At 49.2% G+C, this 21,915-nt stretch overlaps 1 long non-coding RNA gene across 2 annotated transcripts; it reads right to left on the bottom strand.

Moving 5' to 3' along the window:
• Positions 1–393: 393 nt before the first annotated feature.
• LOC103350124 (uncharacterized) lies at positions 394–18,769 on the bottom strand. Of its 2 annotated transcripts, none has more exons than XR_007923993.3 (3): positions 18,356–18,769; positions 15,805–16,004; positions 394–1,449 (listed from the first exon to the last, which is right to left on the bottom strand). It is a non-coding gene; the product is annotated as an uncharacterized LOC103350124 (long non-coding RNA). The 2 variants fall into 2 exon arrangements; XR_016237188.1 differs by lacking the exon at positions 394–1,449 and adding an exon at positions 15,551–15,694.
• Positions 18,770–21,915: the final 3,146 nt, after the last annotated feature.

The raw sequence follows: 21,915 nt of genomic DNA, 5'->3' as shown, positions 1-21,915 counted from the left end.
AGGCAGAAAGAAAGAGAAGTCTTCCACCCACTGGTTCACTCCCAAATTGGCTGCAACGGCTGGAGCTGCACCAATCCAAAGCTAGGAGCTTCTTCTGGGTCTCCCACACAGGCACAGGGGCCCAAGGACTTGGGCCATCTTCTACTGCTTTCCCAGGTCATAGCAAAGAGCTGGATCAGAAGTGGAGCAGCTAGGACTTGAACTGTCGCCCATATGGGATGCAGGCGGCAGCTTTACCTGCTACGCCACCGTGCTGCCCCCTGTCTGCATTTTCTAGTTCTTGGCATTTTGACTATCTATCCCATCTGAGACCCTTAGCTTGCTCCCTATTTATTTATTTACTCCTTCAACAACTTTCAAACTGTCAACAAATAACTATTTTTTCCAAAAGTATTTTTATTATTTACTTTTATTTATTTGAAGAGTTGGGCAAGTTGGAGAAAGAAAGAAAGAAAGAAAGAAAGAAAGAAAGAAAGAAAGAAAGAAAGAAAGGGCTCTTCATTCACTGGTTCACTCCCCAAATGCCTGCATTAGCCAAAGCTGGACCAGACTGAAGGCAGGAGCCAGGTACTCCATCTGCTACGTGGATGGCAGAGACCCAAACACTTGAGCCATCTTCCACTGCTTTCCCAGGTGCATTCCTGGTAAGCCGTATCCGAAGTGGAGTAACCAGGACTCAAACCAGGCTCTCGTGTGCGGGATGCAGGTATCTCAAGCTTTGTCTTGACCACTGTGCCAAAGCCTGCCCCAACAGACAATTCTTCCTGTACCTTGTGTGTGCGTGCTGGCAAGCGCCGAGGATTCCAAGCGAGGCGCAATCCCTGCTTTAAGATCTGTGCGGCACTCGTGGTTGTCCGCCACTTCCTCAGTCCTCACCGAGCATCAGAGACTGTGCCACAGGCTTCACTTGTCCAATCTTGGTTTTCACAATCATGACTGGGACGCTTGTCCTGGGCAGAAGCCGAGGCGCGAAGAGTTAAGTGACTTCCCCAGAGCCACGGGGTGGCACAGAGAGGATTTTAAGCCTAAGCCCAACTGGCCCATGCTATTGCAGAGTAGCGCGTGCAGCTCCGAACTGCGTGCTTTCGTGATGTCCAGGCACTACGTTCTGCCTGTCAGAGCCGCCTTCTTGCGACAGAAAGTGACCCTGACGCTCTGTGCTGAGGACTGTTTGCTTCACACGTTTTGTAGCTGACATTTGTGGAAGGAAGGAGGTCATTTTGAACCTTCTCGGGGATCTCTTCCTTCAACCACGGAGCCTCCTCAAGCCCGAGTTTGCTCCGGATCCCTGGTAACCGTGGTCTCCTGCCCTCCAGCCCCCCAGGCCAGTGCCTGGGCTCTCCCTGATCTCTCTCTCTCTCTCTCTCTGCCTCCCACCGGCAGGCAGCTGGGCCAAGAAACTCCTTTCCATCTCGTCGAAGACATGCGGAGTGGAGCCAAGTTTCCTACCTGGAAAGCAGGAAGAAATATTGTCGTGAGGCTTTGTAATTCACACAGCAGGTAGTAAAAATGCCGAAGGAATTTAAGTGGATGGCTACAGCATCAGCTCAGTTCTCTTGGTGTCCTAGAGGTGGCCACACTCGACCAGCTGCTCCCATGATGTGCCCAATGCTCTTCCAAGCCGCCTCATGCTGCCACCTCCATGTGGATACCAGATCGACCCCTTCGGACCCCTCCAGAGGAGGAAAAGCATGAGATAGGTCACCGAGTGATGAGTCAGGTTCCCTGCGGCACAGAGGAGATTCCATTTCTGATCATATTGATTATGTTGTGGATTTCTGTCTTCTGTGACCAAGAAAAAAAAGTCCTGGAGGTCAGAATGTATGGAAACTGTTTAGGTGGCCCTACCCCACCCCTGCCTTGTTGGCATTTCATAGAGCTTTCTCATGACTGTGGGCAGGGGTTAATCCTGTGTTGTAGACCAGCAAGCCAGGTCAGAGGAGAGCAAGGGACCCAGGGTCATATAAATGAACAGTGCAGAGAGAAGGCCAGACACAGACATGCCCTACTCTTTTCACTACACCACATGTCAGTGCCCCAGATAAGCATTTGGGTCTTTTTTTATTATATATTTTTTTAAAAAGGCACAAACACAACCACAACTACACATTTTCTTCTCCCTGGAGTTTTTTGGGGGGATGGGCAGATGAGGGCTCTAGTAGTGTTGCCATTTCTCGCACATCACAGTGGAAGTTTGAATGCTAAGGCTGGAGAGACAGTGGGCAGCATCTTGAACTTTATAATCAGAAAAACCTGTCTGATAATCAACCTCTGTCTCCTGACCCATAACTAGAAATTACTAATACCTTCCCCCTCCCCGTGTGGTGAAGAATTCGATGAGCCAATGTGTGCATCTACTAAGCTCTCAATTAATGTTAGCTGGGATTGTCACTGACCTATTATTATGTGGGTCCCTCAGTTCCCCTGAGTCCTCCTTGATTTGTGACCAGCAAGGTCTGTCCTTGGAAGGCTCAGTTTCATGTGGTTTTTGTTTGTCTCTTTTCCTCCTGACCTATTTTCTGGCTATCGCATCTGGTTTCATGATTGCAACCACATCCCTTTAGTCTTTAGACTCATTTCAGACACCATGCTCAAACTGAGATTTTAGTTGATTGCATGAAGACAATATCAGGTCACGGAATAGACCTCCCACACATTCTTATGATTTCTTGGTAACTCAGATCTGAAATGCCCACGTCTCAGGGACAGAGAAGCTAGGTCTGAAAGAGCAGGCCAAAGCCCGAGAATTCATATCCCTTTTGAGAAAGACACACAAGGGTGTCTGGGTTCTATAGGAAAAAATTGAATCTAAGGCACACCAAAGAATCTGAAACATATTGCAGCAAAGGAGTTGGACGTATACAAATTCCCTAGATCCGAGCTGTTTTCAGGAGTGGGCGTTTGGGGCAGCTGTGAAGAGGCTGCTTAGGATGCCTGCATTCCTCCTGGGGTGCCTGAGTTTGAGGCCCAGCTCTGCTTCCAGTTCCAGCTTCCTGCTAACGCAGACCCTGGGAGACAGCAGGTGACGGCTCAAGCAGTTGGATTCCAGTCACCAGTAAGAAAGACCCGGATTGAGTTTCTGGGTCTTGGCTTTGGCCTGGCCCAGCCCAGATTGCGGCAGGTATTTAGGGAGTGAACAGTGGATGGCAGCTCTGACTGTATCTCTCTCTCTCTCTCTCCCTCTCAAATAAATATTTTTTTAAAAAGTGTCAAGATATTGATCCCTATTGACAATGTTTTGCCTTTAATGTAGAGTGAAGAACACAGCCACCTCTTAGTTCTCCTTTGAGACACATCCCAGACTTGGCCATTCATTGTATTTGCAAATCTGTTTCAAAGCAAAATATTTGCTGCTTCTCTCCTGTTCAGCCTCCTGTAATTCATTTACTCAATAAACACTGATGGAGCCCCTGATATGTGTGAGCCACAGGTCAACATGCTGGAGACAATCGTGTACGAAGTGCTCTTTCTGCCTTTCCAGTAAAGGGAGACGGTCAGCAATAAGACCAAGAAAGCATCAGATGGCGAGAAGTACTACACAGAGGAGTGCAAGGGGAGGATTCAGTAGGGAGTAGCTGGGTGACTGTTTTATATCAAGCTGTCAGTAAAGGGTTCCCCAAGGAAGCAACATTGCAAACGAGACACACTTTAACGTTTAGTCAGAAGCATCTTCCTGGAAGGGGAACAATTCTAAGTCCAAAGCCTTAGGACTGAAATGAACTTGACATTCTCTCTTTGTTCTCCTCTGTTCTACCACACTACGTTGTAAACTCCAGAGAGTCAAGAACTGGAAGATCCATTTTCATAAGCAACTAATCCACCAGCTCCGTGAATCTTGCTTAAACCTTTCTACAGTGTACATCAGAATTTTTTAGGAAATTCCTACAATTTCTACCATGGTGAATGAAACCATCACATCCAATTGTCCAACTAGAATTCAGGGGCTCATTCAAGATTTTGATATTTGATCAAGATATCTTCTTGGTAAGCTGGATATTTGCTTTTTATACTCATAGGGTTTTTTTTTTCCCTAGCTAGAGTGAGAGAATTGAAAGTGGTCACCTTATTTTACTTAGTCCAGATAATTTCATCTTTTCCTTCAGCTTTACACTGAGCTGTCCCTGCTTTTAGGAAGTGTATTTTAGTTAGGAGGAGTGAGGCTAGGTGATAACAAACATACCCCAGTCCTTCTGTGATCCTGCAAGTGGTGGCTCAGGGATCCTTTCGTCTTATATTGTCATCTTGGATTCAGAGACTACTGCAGAAGGGAAAGTGAGAACATGGCCAGTTGCACAACAGATTCCATGTCCATTATGGCTTTTTCATAACATACGTTTCCATGAACTTTTTGAAGGCCTTATACATGCATGTATGTGTTCCAAAATTGTGTGCACCAAAATAAACTTATATTTCAATCCCGTTGTTCCACAGAGCTTGTGAAGTGCTCTTGCACACCTTTCCTATTCTGTGCTATTGGCTAGAATGCAGTCGTGTGGCCCTACACTGTTAAGGACTCCCAGGGGTGTCTGGGAAATGTAAGCTTGGGAAGAGATGAATGGCATGAGGCTCGGCGAATCCAAAGCATTGTCTCTACCACAGAGAAAACTCCTTTACTCTCCTCCTTTTCTGTCTGAATCAAGTTTCCCTCTTCAGGTGTAGCACATATGCCTTTTAGTAGGCACTGAATCAATGTTGGTTGAATGGAAAGAAGCATGGATAGATTATAACCTAGTGGGAGTGAACCAGAATGAGTAGGTATTTAAATGATTAATAGAAAAGTTAATAATGACTTAATAGAAATAATAATTAATAGAAATTAATTCATAGTAAGGCCAAGAACTATAAGAAGAAGTCAAAATACCATTGTTCAAAATAGACTCAATGGAGGAGCCTCAGAAAATTCCTTTTATCATTTCAAGCCACAACCTGACTAGCCAAAGACACTGCAATTGGCCTTGTTCTGATCACTCTGGAACCGCTGTGCAGTTGTCTCGAAGATGGGGAAATTATTCTGAAGGTGGTGTGGCTCGCTGATGCCATTGACTTTGGCTCCCTTGGCGTCCCTCTCACTGTTGCTCTTAAGCCTGTTTTTCAAGCCCTGGAGTTGGCTTCCCTTGAAATAAAACGGAAAAACCTGAGTTTGTGGGCCAGCTTGGTCCCCAGTCGGTTCCCCGCAGCCAGAGCCTGAACAATCCCGTGTCTGTACCACCGGAGCCTGCAGTGACCTTCCGGGCCAGGCGGGATGCCGGAGGCAGCGCGCAGTCTCTGAGGTGGCAGTGGAGGAAGAAGCAACCCCTCGCTTACGGAGGATGAATGAGCCCCTCTTTTCCCCTGGGACGGCCTCAGCAGGACCTGTGTGAGGCTTAACTCTTTCCTTTCATACAGAGAAGCTCGTCTTCTTGTCTCTTAGCTGCCAATTAGGCTGCAAGTGGATAAATAGTCCTCAGTGCAAAGTCAGTTATTTATTTAAGTTATTATTCTATCATTAGTGTGTTTTACTACCTCCATACCAGAGAGAAAAGACTTTATTGCTTTTGTTATCATATTATTCTTCAGGACCTAGCCTAGTGCATGGCAGGAGTATGTGCCAGGAGATAGTTATGAAATGCGGAATGACTATGGGCAAACTTGGCCTTGAAGCTTAAACTTTCATTTTGCTTTGTTTCAAACCATCCTCCCCCAAAGTGGCGCCTGGTGAGACCCTGGTCTCCACTTCTGACATGGTACCTTGCTACTGCCCAGAGCAGAAAAATGGAAGAGCAAAATGGGCCTGAAGTTAATTCTCTCCAACACCCTGTCAAGGCCCAAATCTTTTGGGAAGGGTAGAGCCTTGCTGACTTAATCACTTTCCATAAAGGCCCCACCTCCCAGCACTACCGTGGGGATGGTAGGCCTTTCACCCCTGGAAACACAAAAGGTCCTCATTATTTCTCATTTCCAGTAAATAGGGCTACCCACCCACTTACTCTGATTGGTCATTGCTAACCCATGAGATAAAACATTCAATCCAATGAGATGGGGCCTTGCCTTCAGGAGGAGGGAGCCATCCCCAATGTCTCAGGAGAGGGGGAGATGGCAGGAAGAAAGAGAGGAGAACCCCCTAAAGAGGTGAACTATCAGCCCGTCACTCCACTGCACAGCTCTCCACATGCTCACTGCCTGGAAAAATGCCCTGTTTTTCTTCACCAGAAGGCAGATTTCCACCCCGAAATTGTACACACTCAAAAATTTAGGCTACAAACATGCAGTTGGGAAGAAAACCGATTGCCTATTGCCCTGGCTGACTTCAAGGTGCTGGAGCTTTGCTGCACATGGCAGTAAAACAATTGAGGATTTTGTGCAAAACAAGATTTCGGGGGATGAGACAGACTCCTAGAGTGGAACGACTGTGTCTGAGGGATCAGACCTTTCCTTCTTACAGCGAGAGCCTGGTGGGGCAGGGTTAGGACAACAGAACGTGGGACTCCAGCTCCTCCAAACACACCACATGCACACGGCCTCTGGGTAGCTTGGGGTCTGAAGCAGGGTGGGAAGGGAGTCTCTGAACAGGGAGGAGTCCTAACCAGCTCCTTTTCAGGCCTGCGGCGTGTCCTCCAGGCCCTACTGCCATCTCATAGATCCCCAGCCCCAGCACCCAGTCGTGGCTGCCAGCATCTGGCTACAGAGATGGGGATGGGTGGTGACTCTCAGGGCTTGATCCGGAGCACCATAGCCCTAAGCAGCAGGTGCGAAAGGAAACTAGCAAGCCCTATAAAAATGGCAGGTGTCACAAGTTGCTAACCCATGAGATAAAACATTCAATCCAATGAAAATATTTTTAAAATTCCATACATAATGGGACAGCTCTTTGGCACAGAGGTTAAGATGCTACACACTATATCAGAGTGCCTGGCTTTGAGTCCTGGCTCCACTCTCCATTCCAGCTTCTGCTACTGTGCATCCCAGGAGGCGGCAGATGGTAGCTGTCCACACTTGGGAAAGCCAGATTGAGTTCTTGGCTCCTGGCTTCAACGAGGCCCAGCTCTGGCTATTGCACGCATGAAGGGAAGTGAACCAGCAGATGGGAGATCACTCTCTGCCTTGCAAATAAAATAAATATATAAATGCATTTTGAAATGTGCTGCACTCTATGGGGCTGCTGTGAGAAGCAAATGAGGAAGCCAAGTGTAACGTTGTCAGGTGTCACAAGGGTGGGCTTGGATTGTGCCTCAGACCCTAAGACCTCAGAGCACCCCAGTGAGTTTCATGGACTCAGAGCCATGAGCCACACCCACCTTCCTTTTCCTGGAGCCTGCCTCGGCGCTGGGTCGTGCTGCTGAGTTATCACGGTTTTTCTTTCGCAGGGGTTTCTTCTATAGCTGTCATTTCAGAATGATCTTGGTAAAAACCAAAAGCAAAAAAAAAATTGCTACTGCTTCCTCTTTTAATCCTGTATATTACAGACAGGCAGTGAGTAGGAACAACCACCCTCCCTGAGGGTTTGCAAGGAGAACTCAGTTTGAAGGCGCTGTCACTATTCTCCTTCAATCGGTTCAAAGCCATTCGACCCCATTCAGTCCTGGAGCAGACACTGAGCATCCAATGCATGCAGACATGCCCGAGGCATTGCTGGGGCACACTAGGAGAAGCGGGGTGCGCGACTGCCTACATGGAGCCTGGTGTGAAGCAGGAGTCAGAGATCCAGAAACAAGGAACAGCAACAGGGAACAGAGGGGCAAGCAACAGAGAGGGCTTCAGAAGTCAACTTTGTTTTTTTGTTGTTGTTTCATTTCATTTTATTTTATTTTTAAGATTTATTTATTTATTTGAAAGTCAGAGTTACACAGAGAGAGGAGAGAGAGAGGTCCTCCATCCGATGGTTCACTCCCCAGATGGCTGCAATGGCTGGAGCTGAGCCAATCCGAATCTAGGAGCCAGGAGCTTCTTTCGGATCTCCCATCCCGGTGCAGGGGCCCAAAGACTTGGGCCATCTTCTACTGCTTTCCCAGGCCATAGCAGAGAGCTGGATTGGAAGTGGAGCAGCCGGGTCTCGAACTAGTGCCCATATGGGATGCCGGTGCTTCAGGCCAGGGCGTTAACCCACTGAGCCACAGCTCCAGTCCCCAAAGGTCAACTGTGAACTTAGTCTTCAAGGGTGAGTTGGCCTTGTGTCCAAGACAAGAAAGGGAAAACAGAACGAAGGCCTAGAGGTACCTAAGTACCCTGGGTGTAATGAGAGCCAGGTTGGGCGTGGCTGGGTGGCAGGTGGGGCAGGGCCAGACAAGGATGTTGGACAGCAGTCAGGGCCTGGGTGTGCAGGGGCTCTGACACGGGCTCAGGACTTAGGCTGCAGGGAGAAGCTCACAGAGCAGGACCAAACCTGGTAGCCCTGGACCATACAGCGGAAGGCACCCAGCTCTCACAGGAGCCTCGAGGCCTTGCCACTGGTGCCAGAAATCCTGAGCATTCCACTCAGTCCTGCAAGGTCTTCTGAGAATGCACACGTCTGTGTTCCCGGCTGGGGTAACCCCTAACGAGCTGGCCTGATCCCTCTCATGCTCAAGGTCACGCTTGCAGTCACTCACGTTCCTGGAACTCAAGGGTAGGCTCTTGAGTTCAGCTGCATAGGTTCAAAGCCCTGTTCCGCTGAGGAGCCTGCAACAAGTTCTTTAACCTTCAAGGCTGAGTGACAGCAAGACACCAGCATGTGGCACTGCAGGCACTGAATCCAGCGGCGGGGTTCGGAGAGTGCATGCTCAGATGCATGTGCGGCTGCCAGGCTCCTTTAACTTCCCCCACACCATCTACACTTCCACTGAATATGTCCAAAGTCTAGTTGTTTTAACAGACACAGCAATTAACAGCAAATTTATTAGTGAGATTTTTAAAAAATTATTTACTGAAGAGGCAGAGGTTAAGACAGCAGGCAGAGAGGGCTCCCACTTACTGGTTTACGTCCCAAAAACCTAGAACAGCCGGGGCAGGGCTGCGGTTGGAGCCAAGAGCTGGGAGCACAATCCAGGTCTCCCATGTGGGTGGCAGGGTTCCAATTATTTGAGCCAACGCTGCTGCCTCCCAGGGTTTGCACTGACTTAAGTCAGGAACCAGAGCTGAGACTCGACCCCAGATGCTCCAGTGGGGGACACAAGTATCTTAACAGCTACGTAAACATCTGCTCCCTAGTGAAACTTTTAAATCCTTTCTTTGGCAGCACAGCTTTCAAATCCACTGTGTATTTTACTCTTCTAGTGCATCTCAATTTTACCAGCCACATGTGCTAGAGGCTACCATATTGGACAGCACAGATCCAAGACCATGGCTCACGTGACTAAACTGAAATAAGAGCAATAACTAATATTTCTGGATTGTCACCTGAGAGGCCTTGGGCAACTTCGCAAGCCTGTCCTGTTTCCGAACCCTCTGTAAAAGAGGAGTAATAATAACACCTACATTCTGTTGTTGTGAATATTAATTGAGAAGCCCCAAATAAGATTCTCACTCTTCTTTGCCTTTGCACACGTCATTGTGTCAGCCTGGAAGGTTGGCCGTCACCTGCTAATCCTGATTCCTTTTTGAAGACCTGTGCAGACGTCTCCTCCTCTGTGAAGTCCACCTGCCTTGCCTCTTGGGGCTCCTGACTCAGGATCAACTGATAAATATTGCTTCTCTACCTGTCTCCTGGGGTGAATTTAGAAGGACCGTTGCATCTCATTCATTCTAAGAAACATTTTGCACTTTTAACCTCTCTGAAAAAATCAGGGTGCACTTATATTTCAATTAGCAGTGTTTTTTTTCTTGCTTTCTGAGATGATAAAACAGCAATCAGGTGCCATTACAATATCTGGCACAAATTGGACAAATTTTAGTATTTTGACTTTGTGTTCCCAGGCACTGGGCTCAGTAAACGCAATAAATGTGTCAAATGTACTGACAACGCTAGTAAAAATTTACTGCAATTACCACACATATAAATTATTTGGCTGGCTGCCTCTGCTCCGCTCGGGATGGTAACCTGTCCAAGGTCAGAGACTGCGGGTGCATTCATAATAGCAGGCTGGGCACGCGAGAGACCAAAATCTAACCCTTGGTTTTGAGGAAACCATGCCCTTGGGTCGCATGCAAGGGGAGAAATCCCACCCTCCTCACTGCAGCACGGCTCGGCTTTGAGATGTCCTCCGCCAACATATCTGATTACTTGTGGCAGGAAACAGCACAGTCCAGCTAGAGCGTGGGGCTTGAAAATGTGCACTTGTGGGACAGGGTGGGGCACGCTGGAAGGGGGAGAGCATTCCCCCCCCCGAAAGGCCACTTGCTTCCTCAGAAACCCCACAGCGCCCCCAAAGAGATCGGCTTTCAAAGAGCTCACTACAAGGCGAGAATGGCATTTAAGTTGCAAGTGCTTTAATGCAACGTATTTTCTATATAGATGCTCCATTGTGCTGAGTGTCCTCAGTCATAAAAAGACACATAAACAAAACCTGCCCCCCAAACCCTCTTTTTTTTAAACAGAGCTCCAACCATAGTCCAATACCAATTATTAGAGGGTTTTTTAAAAAAAAGCAAGCAAGGAGGGAGATAATCAAGGCTGTCTAACTAGTGGGGATCCTCAAGCTGTACCCTTTCAAAAGAGCGGGCTATGAAGTATCTGGAAGGCACACAGAGTTCCCTAAACAAACATCAACTCCCAAGTCTTGGGGTTATCTCAGAGCTGTTGTTTGAAGGTGCACCTTGATTGCTCCCTGATGAGTGGATTAGAGATCCTGCCAAGCAACAAAAGGATTCCTCTACTTGGGCCTCAGTGAAGCACACACAGGGACCGACCCTCCTGCCCACCACCACCTTTCCAGAGAACAGTGTCTGCGGAATCTTTGGCAAGCAGCACAAACAGCTGGACTGAACTAAGACTGTGTGATCCAGCTCCACCCTGACTCCCTTGTAGCGAAACGTTGCCTTCTATCTCGGGTGAAATAAATTACTCTTTGCCTCATGGAATTCTCAAACTGTCAGGCAGGTTCAGGCTGTAGAGGCACAAGGCTGGGCCTGGCTGGATTCGGGCTGCAGGGGCTCCTCAGAGCACCGGCTCAACAGGCCCCCCTGCATCCGGGGCCTGAAAGGGAAATCCATCACACACCCCTCACCTGCCTGCTCTCCTTTCTCTTCCTTCTCTCTTCCAGTCCAGTTGCAGTGAAATTACTCTGGCTGATGAATGTGAGCTGAGCGGCTCACCGAGCAGAGGCACGCCTCCCTGGGTCCTCCTTACACACACTTCCTCCTTCCCCTTTCTTCCCCTCCCTGACCTGTGTGTGCCCTTTCCCAGCTTGAAGCCCTCCCAATGGGTAGGGTAGGCAGCTGAGAGCCACATTAGTGCGAAGGCATTCCTCTTCATAATAGTGCATTAGAGCGAAGGCATTCCTCTTCCTAGTAGTGGGTGGCTCCCACTCAGAGGGCACCCACAGTGCCAGGGAAATGAGCAACAATGCATTCAATGCAGGCAGGTGCCCTAGCAAGGGTGTGCATGGAGGCCTGTGCCAGGAGCAAGAGGAGCGCCTGACTCTGTCCTCACAGTAGCCACAGCTCCTGCAACTTCCTTTCCCCTAGTTGAGCTGAAGCACGGCTGGGAATATTTTTCGCCCCAAGTCATGTTACTGGAACCAAGGAGGAAGCTAAGGAGGGTCAATAGAAAAACACAGAAGCAGGGGAGTTCACAGCGGCACCGATTCCTTATCTGACAGGGCTTCCTGGGGAATCAGCTTCCTTCCCCGCCCCCCCCCCCCCAGCACCCTCCGTGCAAAAGGCCCCGACCCTTTGTGCACAGTGAGATAAGCACATTTCGGAGGGGATGGGCCCCTTTCTCCTGGAGATATTTCTCTCCCTTCATCCTGTTCCACCCTCCTGGCCAAGATCCTGAGAGTAATTTTAAAAGAACATGATCAAGGTGAATCATATAATTTCTTTCTCTTTCTTTCTTTTTTTGGACAGGCAGAGTGGACAGTGAGAGAGAGAGACAGAGAGGAAGGTCTTCCTTTTGCCGTTGGTTCACCCTCCAATGGCTGCCATAGCCGGCGCACCGCGCTGATCCGATGGCAGGAGCCAGGTGCTTCTCCTGGTCTCCCATGGGGTGCAGGGCCCAAGCACTTGGGCCATCCTCCACTGCACTCCCTGGCCACAGCAGAGAGCTGGCCTGGAAGAGGGGCAACCGGGACAGAATCTGGAGCCCTGACCGGGACTAGAACTCTGTGTGCCGGCACCGCAAGGCGGACGATTAGCCTAGTGAGCCGCGGCGCTGGCCTCTTTTAAAAAAAAAAAAAAAAACAACCAACTTCTCTGAGCCCACATTGAGGAACGTGCAGCAAGATAACTGACTCAGGACCATCAAACATCTCACAGTCACGGACGTCAAGGAGAGAGAACTGCTTTAAAATGTCCGAGACGACAGAGGTGTCACACCAACACACAACATGTGACATCATGGGTGAAGGCTGAATGGAGTCCAGGGATTAGGAGGTAGGATTGTATCGATGTTAACTGCCTGATTCTGAGAGTTGTGTTGTGGTTATGTGGGGGGAATGCCATTGTTCTTAGGAAATACACACCGAAGTATCCACTGGATTGAGACATTAGGTCTGCAACTTACTCTCGCATGGTGCCCACCCCCCAAAAAAGTTCTATGTACTACAGTGGCAGCTTTTCTTTAAGCTTGAGATTGTTAACCAAAACGACAGAACATCACCACCAAACTACTCTGTATCCAGGAATTCCATTTTTCATGGTTCTAACCCAAACCCATATTGTTGGGGGAAAATAAAGCACAAGGCTGTTATTATTTTTGCCAGCGAGGTGAAAGAACTTGAATATTTGCCATGAAGGGACTGAGTGAGAAAACCCACAGTACAGACACACTCTAAAAAGGAAGACGTCATAGCTCCCTAAACTACTACGGAGGCTATAATAAGCAAAAAACAAAGGGGAGGAAAGTATGTACCTAGTGCAGAATTATGTGATCAACTACTGTGCCCGGTGTCTTTGCAAACCAGAATTCTCAGTTCTGAGAGACAGTAGATGGGATTGAAGCTATTAATGAAAATCCCTGTAATGCTGAATTTGAATTGGAAAAACCAATATGAACTCATGGTGTGTTTTATCTTTACAAATAAATGCAATTCCCAGCTCTGTCTACTAAAATGTCCCAGAAACGACCAGCTACCCAGCTAGCATGGAGCACTCCTAGTGCCCGGAGTGAGTTCCAGTAATCCCATTTCCCACTGAAAAGGACTAGAGCTCCTTGGAGAAATGTTTGAGTCCACATTTAGAGCAGGAAATGTACAAGATGTGCCTGGAACATCTTGTCATACTGGACAGCAAAAAAGTCATCAACAGCTACTACGTTGCACTGAGTGATTAAAGGGCCCACTTTAAGAGACTGATACTGGCTGAGGGTGAGGCCATCCGAGCATCAGTAATGACAGTGGCCACAACAGATCAAAATTCACCAGATATGTTCAAATCAGGAAATTCATGATGATTCTAAAGGTTAGTGATTGGTCACTTTTGAAAGAAGCTGGTGAATCATGTCGGGGGGGAGCATTATTAAGAAGGAGAAAAATGAGGCATTTTTCCTGCCTTTGCTCTATGAACTATTGCACTGAATGAGCAAATAGTAGATAAGGAGCTTCTCTCCTCTTTTTGGAAGTAGAAGTAGATTTAGAGCATTGCTATCACTGTTTTACACTTTCAGTGAGTTAATACATCTAGGAATTGATCACCAGTGACTGCCACTATGACAGAGAGAAACCAAGTATGATACACTCCCAGACGAACTAGCACATCACCACCATGAAGCAATCTTACCAAAAGAAGCTAAATCAAACTTGAAGTTTATCATGGCCACAATCCAACTATCAATTTACAGGGAAAAAATAGTGGATAATAAAGGAACATGTAAAATAACACCACAGGGACTTAGTCAAAAAATTCCAGATGGAAAAATTCTACACAGCCAACAACCTGATTTCATTAAGGGAAAAGAGAGAGAGAGCAAGGGAGAGAGAGAGAGCAAGGGAGAGAGAGAGAAAAGAAATCTATACAGATGAAAAGAAACATGATGAGACATAGCAACCAGCACAATAGGTGGGCCTTATTTGGGTCCTGGACCAAATAAGAAAAAATACTTAATGATAACCTCTATCAGACTAGTTAAAATTTTGAACACCAGCATAGTGTTTGATGATATTAAGATGTACTAACGATGTCTCATGTTTAGAAAACAGGAGTCATCTTTTAGAGATTTGTACAGAACTGTTTACAGAGGACATTAAATGTGTGGAATTTGCTTCAAAATAATGCAGGTAGCGTAGAGGAAGTGAGTGGGGGTGTGCATAGAACAATACAGTTCACAATACTGTGGAAGCTGAATGATAAGGGCCTTTTTAGGTGCTTTCAATCTTCTCGTATATTCTTTGAACTTGGTTGGAGTCATATGTAATTAAAAGTTGCAAAATAACACCTATGTGCCAGGCACCAGGTTGGCATTGACCTGAGCTGGGAATTGGTATCAGAGAACAGAGTCAGGACTTTCCCTTCGTGACTTACACATGTGGGAAGGGAGAGGCATTTGGGGGCAACGCCCTGCGCTCTCCCGGGCCTTGATGAGATGAACATGCAATTTTCTTTGCCAAATTGGAAACTGAGAACAGAACGCAAGCCTGCCTGAAGCAGCTCCTCAGCCGAGCTCGGCGAAGGCCGGAACCATGACTCAGGGCCCAGCTGCGCAGCGTCCCCGTCCACCCAGAAACACACGCAGAGCTCTCGGGAACAAAATGGGGCCACATGTGGGTTTCAACAAAGAGCCAGCAGACAAAGGCCCCACAGACACGCCTGACCTCGCCTGTGGCCCTGGGCCTTCCATGGAAATGTGAACTTTGCTTTGACACCCTCCGGCCCTTAACAACGGTCCCATAGAGCGTGGGCAGTGCCCTTTGGCTGCATGAAGGGCAAGGGGCCCCATGCTCTAAACTGCTGGCATTCGCACCACAATCTCCTCTTATTTCTGAGCCACGCCCTATTTGCACTTCAACTTCGTGGTGCTTGAGGGTAGAAATGTAACTTCAGTTGGACCCTCCTCTGCCCAGGGTGGTGACCTTGATCATACATGCCTGGGATGTTTTCCTAAGGAATCCAAGGGAAGTGGCTTCATCAGACATACGTGGTACCATGGAAATACCTGGCAGAGGCCAGGGCCTGGGCACAGGTCTCCATGGCGAGCACACAGCTGGGGCTCCTATTTGGCTCATATTGAGGGAGCGTTTACTCTGCTGTTCAGGCATCCGCCGAGTCTCAGCTTTGGAAGCTGGGGAAGAAATCAGGGAGGCAAAGACAAAGGCTTGTTCACAGATAGCTTCAGTGAGGAGTTCAGAAGGGGCAGTTGCCAGCTGCAGGAGGTGAGGCAGAGCTCAACAGGCAAACGAGATTCCAATTTCAAAAGTGAACCGATGGAGATGGGCTGAGTGCACAAGAATAACAGGAGAAGTCCAGGTAGGGCGAATGTCTTGAACACAGCCGTGCAGATAGGATGTATAAAGCCTTCTGCAAGTATAATGAGAAAAATGTGTGACAAAGACATAAATGTAAGGAGTGCTGCTGAATCCCAGGAAGTTACACGGCCTATTTTATTTCCTTGTTGCTATTCACTAGTCTTTCAGCATGCTGGTGGTCTTCCCTGTGAAGTAACCCGAAAAGCACAGAGGTCAGGGTCGTCGTATGGCTTGGGGGGAGAGGGTGCGGGGTGGGGAGATTTGGCTAAGACACCCATGTCCCACCTCAGAGTACCTGGGTTCAATCCCCAGTTCCGGCTCCTGGTTCTGGTGTCCTGCTACTTCGGACTCAGGAGGAAGAAACGAGAGCCCAAGTGACGGGGTTCTTTCTGCCCATGTGGAGGATCTGGATGGTTTTCCTGGGTCCCTGGTTGCATTCCTGGTTGTGGGCATTTGGGGAGTGAACACAGTGAATTCCCATCTGTCTCTCTGCCTCTGAAAGAAAAACCAAAAGGTAGACATCTATTGCTTGAAAGTGCATGACGCAGGTGAACCAGACTTGAAAGTAGAATTTGAGGATTCCATCAAAAGGATGCACACAGCCTCATTTATCCACACAGAGGAGGCTGCTTGCTCATCTCTTGAACCTACTTCTTTCCAGTCTCATATTGGGTGAAATATTTCACCAACGTCTTGATAAGCAATGGAAGATCCACATGGTTTGGTTTCTATGAACCTCAACACTACTGACATTTGGGACTGGATAATTCTTTTGGTAGGGGACTGCCCTATGCCCTATGGGGAATGTTGCAGCAACCCAGGCCTCTACCCACCACATGCCATTAGTATCCAAACCCCAGTTTTAACACAAATGTCTCCAGGCATTTCCAAGTGTGCTGCATGGAGGAAAAACACCTAATATAGCAATGGGAGCCCTCCTCACTGCCATATGGGCCCCGTGGCCCTTACTCTCCTGCCTTCTACTCCCTTGAGGAACAGGTGGCTCACCAGTGGCCTGATTCCAACAGAAAGCCAGGTAACACAGCTCATTGCTGGGTGTTTTCTTCTGGGAGCGTACAGAAACCATTGTGAACAGTTATCCAAAACATCCAGATGACAATGTCTATCCCATCTCACCAACATCCCACTTGGAAGAGTTTCCACTCCTGTTATGCCATCTGGCAGCCATGACATTGACCTTTGGCTTCAACATGGAGATGGAGAAAATTTACCCAGAGGGATACAGTTGTCCTCTGGGCCACAGGATCTGGAGGCTGGTTACAGAGTCTGCAGTGGCCTGCATTTAAGCTTGCCTCTGTCCTATCAGTTGCCTCTTCCCTTAGCAACTTTGCTGATTGCCAGTCAGGTATCCACACTGCCCCCATGCAGCCTTGATGTGACACAATATGTAGTGAATATTCTGGAAACATGCACAGACAATCCCGAGTTCAGATCCTGGTTTCCCTGTTCAGCTCCTGTTCTAGACACAGGACAGAGAGACAAAGCTCCTTCAGATCCTATACTAGACACGCAACCTGCACAAATCAGTTATCTGTTTGAGCCTCATTTTCTCATCTGTGTAACAGCCTGAAGAGGAGGAAAGTCTACTATGCAGACTGAGACCCGAATGAGAGAAAGCACACCTGTAGAGTTCTTATTAGTGCTGTTATTCTTGTTATCAGTGACTTTCTCCATGGGATTTGTTTGCTGGGTTGCTTCTTAGTGCTATTGACAGTCAGCTGAGAGCAGTGGGGTATAGAGATGAACTCCTTGATGGCAGAGGAGGCTGGGAAACATGCAGAACACAGGTGCATGTGTGGAGATAGCCTGGGGCCTGGGGGCATCAAAATGTCAAAGTGCTTGAAAAGTGCCTGGAAGTTTCCTGCTTCGACATTTCTGAAAGCACAGTTCTGTGAGCACTTAAGTATTTTAGCTTTGAAACCCAGTACGAGGCTGGCGCCGTGGCTCGCTAGGCTAATCCTCCACCTGTGGCACTGGCACCCCGGGTTCTAGTCCCAGTCAGGGCACCGGATTCTGTCCCGGTCGCTCCTCCTCCTGTCCAGCTCTCTGCTGTGGCCAGGGAGTGCAGTGGAGGATGGCCCAAGTCCTTGGGCCCTGCACCCCATGGGAGACCAGGAGAAGCACCTGGCTCCTGGCTTCGGATCAGCGCGGTGCACCGGCTGCAGCGCGCCGGCCACGGCAGCCATTGGAGGGTGAACCAACGGCAAAAGGAAGACCTTTCTCTCTGTCTCTCTCTCTCACTGTCCACTCTGCCTGTCCAAAAAAAGAAACCCAGTACGAGATGCACTGCACTTCAGGGCAGGGAAGAGTTTTGAGGGCCCCTTAGGTCATGGTATTTGGATTCTGCTAACAAAGCATCCTGGAACCCTGAGCCATGTGCCCAGCACCCATGAGCCCACAGGAGAATGACAGACAGCACTCGGAGAGGCCCACCCATTGCCTATTTCAGCCCCGCTTTAGTCCCTGGGATCCCATGGAATGAATGGGTGGATCTTCAGTGGTGCTGTGAGCCAAGACCCATCCAAATGGTCTCGTAGTTGAACCTCCCTTTGGCTTTTGCCAATTTCTAAAATACTGTTTCACTGGTCTCCCAGTGGCCTGATTCCATCAGAAAGCCAAGTAACACAGCTCATTGCTGGGTGTTTTCTTCAGGGAGCGTACAGAAACCATTGTGAACAGTCATCCAAATCATCCAGATGACAATGTCTACTGCTGCGTGGGCGCCTGCTGTAGAGATCTGAATCCTTATACAGTCCTTTCACAGTTCTGACCCCCGTCATACACCTGTGGAAAGACACTCAGTTCAGAGGGATGCAGGGACTCACCCAAGATCTCCCCCTAGGAAGCGGCTGGGCCAGGATCCAAAGCTGGGACACTCTGCCTTTATTTCAGTGATGCCAACCTGCCTCCCTCTCCTATTCCTCCACGGGCGAGAGTATGCTGTCCAGGGCACCCCCTGGGCCCAGCACGGCTCAGGCTTCTATTTTACGTAGTGAACTGCTGGTGGAGGCAGGCAGGGACGGAATAAGCAAAGACGGGGAGGAGGAAATGGGAGTAGAATGCTTGGAAAGAAGAGCACAGGAGAGAAAGAAGGAAGGGAGGGAGGAGGAGGAGGAAGGGGAGGGAGGAGGGAGGGAGGAGGAGGAGGGGAAAGGAGGGAGGGGAGGCAGCCGCTGCCTCCTGAGCTGTTCAGAGTGGCTTGGAGGGCTGTTTCCAGCGTGCTGGTGCTCGCAGACTGCAGTGAGAGGAGGTGGGCAGTGGTGAAGCTCCACCCCCATCACTCCCAGGCTGAGCAGGGGTGTGGACTGCACCGTTCCCACCTCAGAGCCGGGGCTGCTTCCCGCTCACTGGGAAGAGTGCACATGAGGGGTGTTTGTGGGGGACGGCGGCACAGACTGGGGACGAGGCGGCATGCCCCACAGGAAGAGGGGCTCCAAAGTGCCGTGGGGCAAATGGGACCAAGATGTTGTCCCAGACGCTCCCAAGAGGCTGCCAGAGATGGTCTCTGCACCCCTAGCTCGGAGCCACCCCAAGTCCTGCATCACGAAGGCGGTGGTGTTCAGAAAGCAGGGAAGTTTGACAATTGGCACACTTCGGTAAACACGTTGGTTTAATTCCAGTTTTACAGCTCAGCAACTCCCTGTCAGACACAGTCCATAAAGTATTTACAATGTTGTTCAAAAATCCATATACTATTTACACGCCCTGCCCTCCACGCAGGTAAAATGGAGGGAACTTGGCCAGAGTCCTGGGGAAACAACCAGGTTAAACAGAAACCACAAACTGCAGCAATGACAAGAGCCCCAAGTGAGAGGTGAGAAAACACAGGGAACCCCCAGACACAAGTCCCCAAGTGGAGAAAGTCGGGCCACTTGAGGGCAAACAGCCAGGAGCCTCCGGGAGGCGCCTGCGCACGGCCAGATGGATGCCGGGCCCACCTCACGGCCTGTCCTCTGTGACTTTGTTTAGCCAACTCTATCCGAAAGCGCCTCCCCTGGGTTACTCAGTGAGGGACATAACTGTCCATTGCCTGGGGACGTCCAGTTTCTCCAGCAGGAACCCGAGCCCTGGGTCCTTTCCCTGGTCGTGGCCTTGGGTCAGTGCTGGGCGCTGTTGACAAGGAGACTGAACCCAACACACAGTCGCAGCCCAGGCCTTGCCTGCTCAGGGCAGCCTGCCCAGAGGGACCCCGAGGGCAGGACCCTGTGGCTGGTCCTGGAAGGAGTTCTCCTCTCCCGGGGTAACCCAACTCCTGTGAGGCCTCAAACCTGTAGAATTCTACCTCCTTTGAAGAAAAAGGAATGGATGTAAACAGATGCCAAATCATGTCCAGGACATGGGGAGGGGCCAGTGCAAGAAAAAGACCCCCAAAGCTTAAGGCTGACTTTTGAACTCAGCCCACTGCTGCCCCTCCCCCTCCCCAAGCTCTGCCCACTGGGAACCGTGATCTCCTGGCTGGCGGGGTGGGGGTGAGACTTGAGCTCATTGCCTTGGCACACAGAGATGCCTGAGTGTTGATGTTCAAGCTCCACGTGGAAAGTAGAGAGATCAGGATAGGAAGTGAAAACAAACTCTGCAAGCCTAAGGACTATTAATAGAGTGAAGCACTGAGTTAACCAATTCCAAACAATTATTTTAAAAGCCCGTTTTAGAAAGTGTTACTATGCAGAGTACTGGCTGTTTTCAATAAACCTAGGAAGTACGTTTAGCAGCATACAGCACCGTATGTTTACAGATTTTTGGTACGGTTGCTGTCATTCTTCTGTCCTATAAACCCCTAGAGACACAGGTCACTCACTACCTTGGGGCTCGGGACCTTAAAACTGGAGTTCTTACTGAGCCACACACTGAACAATGTACTGTGTCCTGCCTTTTGCCTCTAGAGTAGGCCTGCCTGCCTGCCTGCCAATAGGGGTGAGTTTAATGTGGAAAGTACATCTTGTCTCCTGCTTAGATTTGATCCTTTGGCTATTCAAGCTGCTGCGATACAAGGAACAGAAGAAAGACACGTCAGGACCCACAATGAATTAGACCATGAGCCAAGTAGCCATGTCCCGGAGGGACAAACAGCCCCACGCCATCACAGGGGATAGAATGTGCCTGCAAAAGGAAAGCAGTGCCTCGGGCCATATAAACAAGGGCCCCTGCCCATGTCCCCCCGCAACCTTCATTCAGGCTCAGCATCTCCAGGCTGGGTGGCCGCACACCGGGCTCAGCTGGAAGGACCCAGCAGTCAGGCCGGGGTCAAAGACAGTGTCCTTTGGATGCTACAGCCTTTGTTGTTGGAAAGCCCAAGTCAGAGAGGAGATCGAAGCAGCTTAATGAGGGGCAAACCAGTGCGTCAGGAAACTAGCCGTGACCTGGGAGTGGTGCACTAAGATTCTGGGAGGGAAGAGACTCAGGACGCACCCAAAGGGAGGAAAGGGCCAAGGCAGGGCCGGCCAGCTGCTCCTGGCTCTGGGTCCCGAGGATTCAGTGCTGCTTCTTCACATAGAAATCGTTCTCTACGGGCTGAAGCCAGCCTGCAATTGGGCCTACACCACCCAGGAGAGGAGGGGATGCTGGAGCCAACCCTGACCGACATTGACTGGGAGGAAACAATGCTATTTTTGGAGATTTTCTGTTCATTTCAATTTTTTTTTTAATTCTTTCAGGTTTTCTGTCTGCTGGTTCACTCCCCAAATGGCTGGAATGGCCAGAGCTGGGCCAATTCGAAGCCAGGAACCAGGAGTCCCCTCCAGGTCCCTCATGTGAGTACAAGGGCCGAAGCACTTGGGCCATCTTCCACTGCTTTCTCAGGCACATTGGCAGGGAGCTGAACCAGAAGTGGAGCAACTGGGACTCGAACCAGAGCCTTCATGGGATACTGGTGCTGCAGGTGCAGGCTCAACCCAGTACACCATAGCGCCAGCCCTGATTTCAAATCTTTGGGAACTTCTGGCTGGCATTTCCTGGGAGCTTATGCCGCATCTACTTAATAATGGCTTCCTCCTATTGAGCTAGGAATTGTTGCAGACATTTTACTTTAAATTGTCTCACTTGATCCTCCTAATGGTGTGTTTTACCTCACGAGCCCAAGGCTCAGACCAGGATTCATTTGCCCAACATCACAGAGTTAATTAAGTGGCATAATTAGCATTCAAGCCCAGGAACTGATTTCAGTTCAAAACTATTTACTAAAAGTTTGTCCAGAGGCCAACTTTGTGGTGCAGTGAGTTAAGCCATGACCTGTGACACCAGCATCTCATAGGAGTGCCTGTTTAAATCTCGGCAGCTCCACTTCCTATCCAGCTCCCTGCTAATGCGCCTGAGAAAGCAGCAGAAGATAGCTCAGTTGCTTGGCCCCCTGCCACCCACATGGGAGACCCAGATGGTGTTCCAGACT

This window comes from Oryctolagus cuniculus, chromosome 7 (genome assembly GCF_051225735.1).
Source record: "Oryctolagus cuniculus isolate XC-2025 breed Fujian yellow rabbit chromosome 7, ASM5122573v1, whole genome shotgun sequence".
Classification (NCBI taxonomy): Eukaryota; Metazoa; Chordata; class Mammalia; order Lagomorpha; family Leporidae; genus Oryctolagus; species Oryctolagus cuniculus.
Note: the sequence above shows the minus strand (reverse complement) of the source record. Positions and strands in the feature narration are given on the sequence as shown.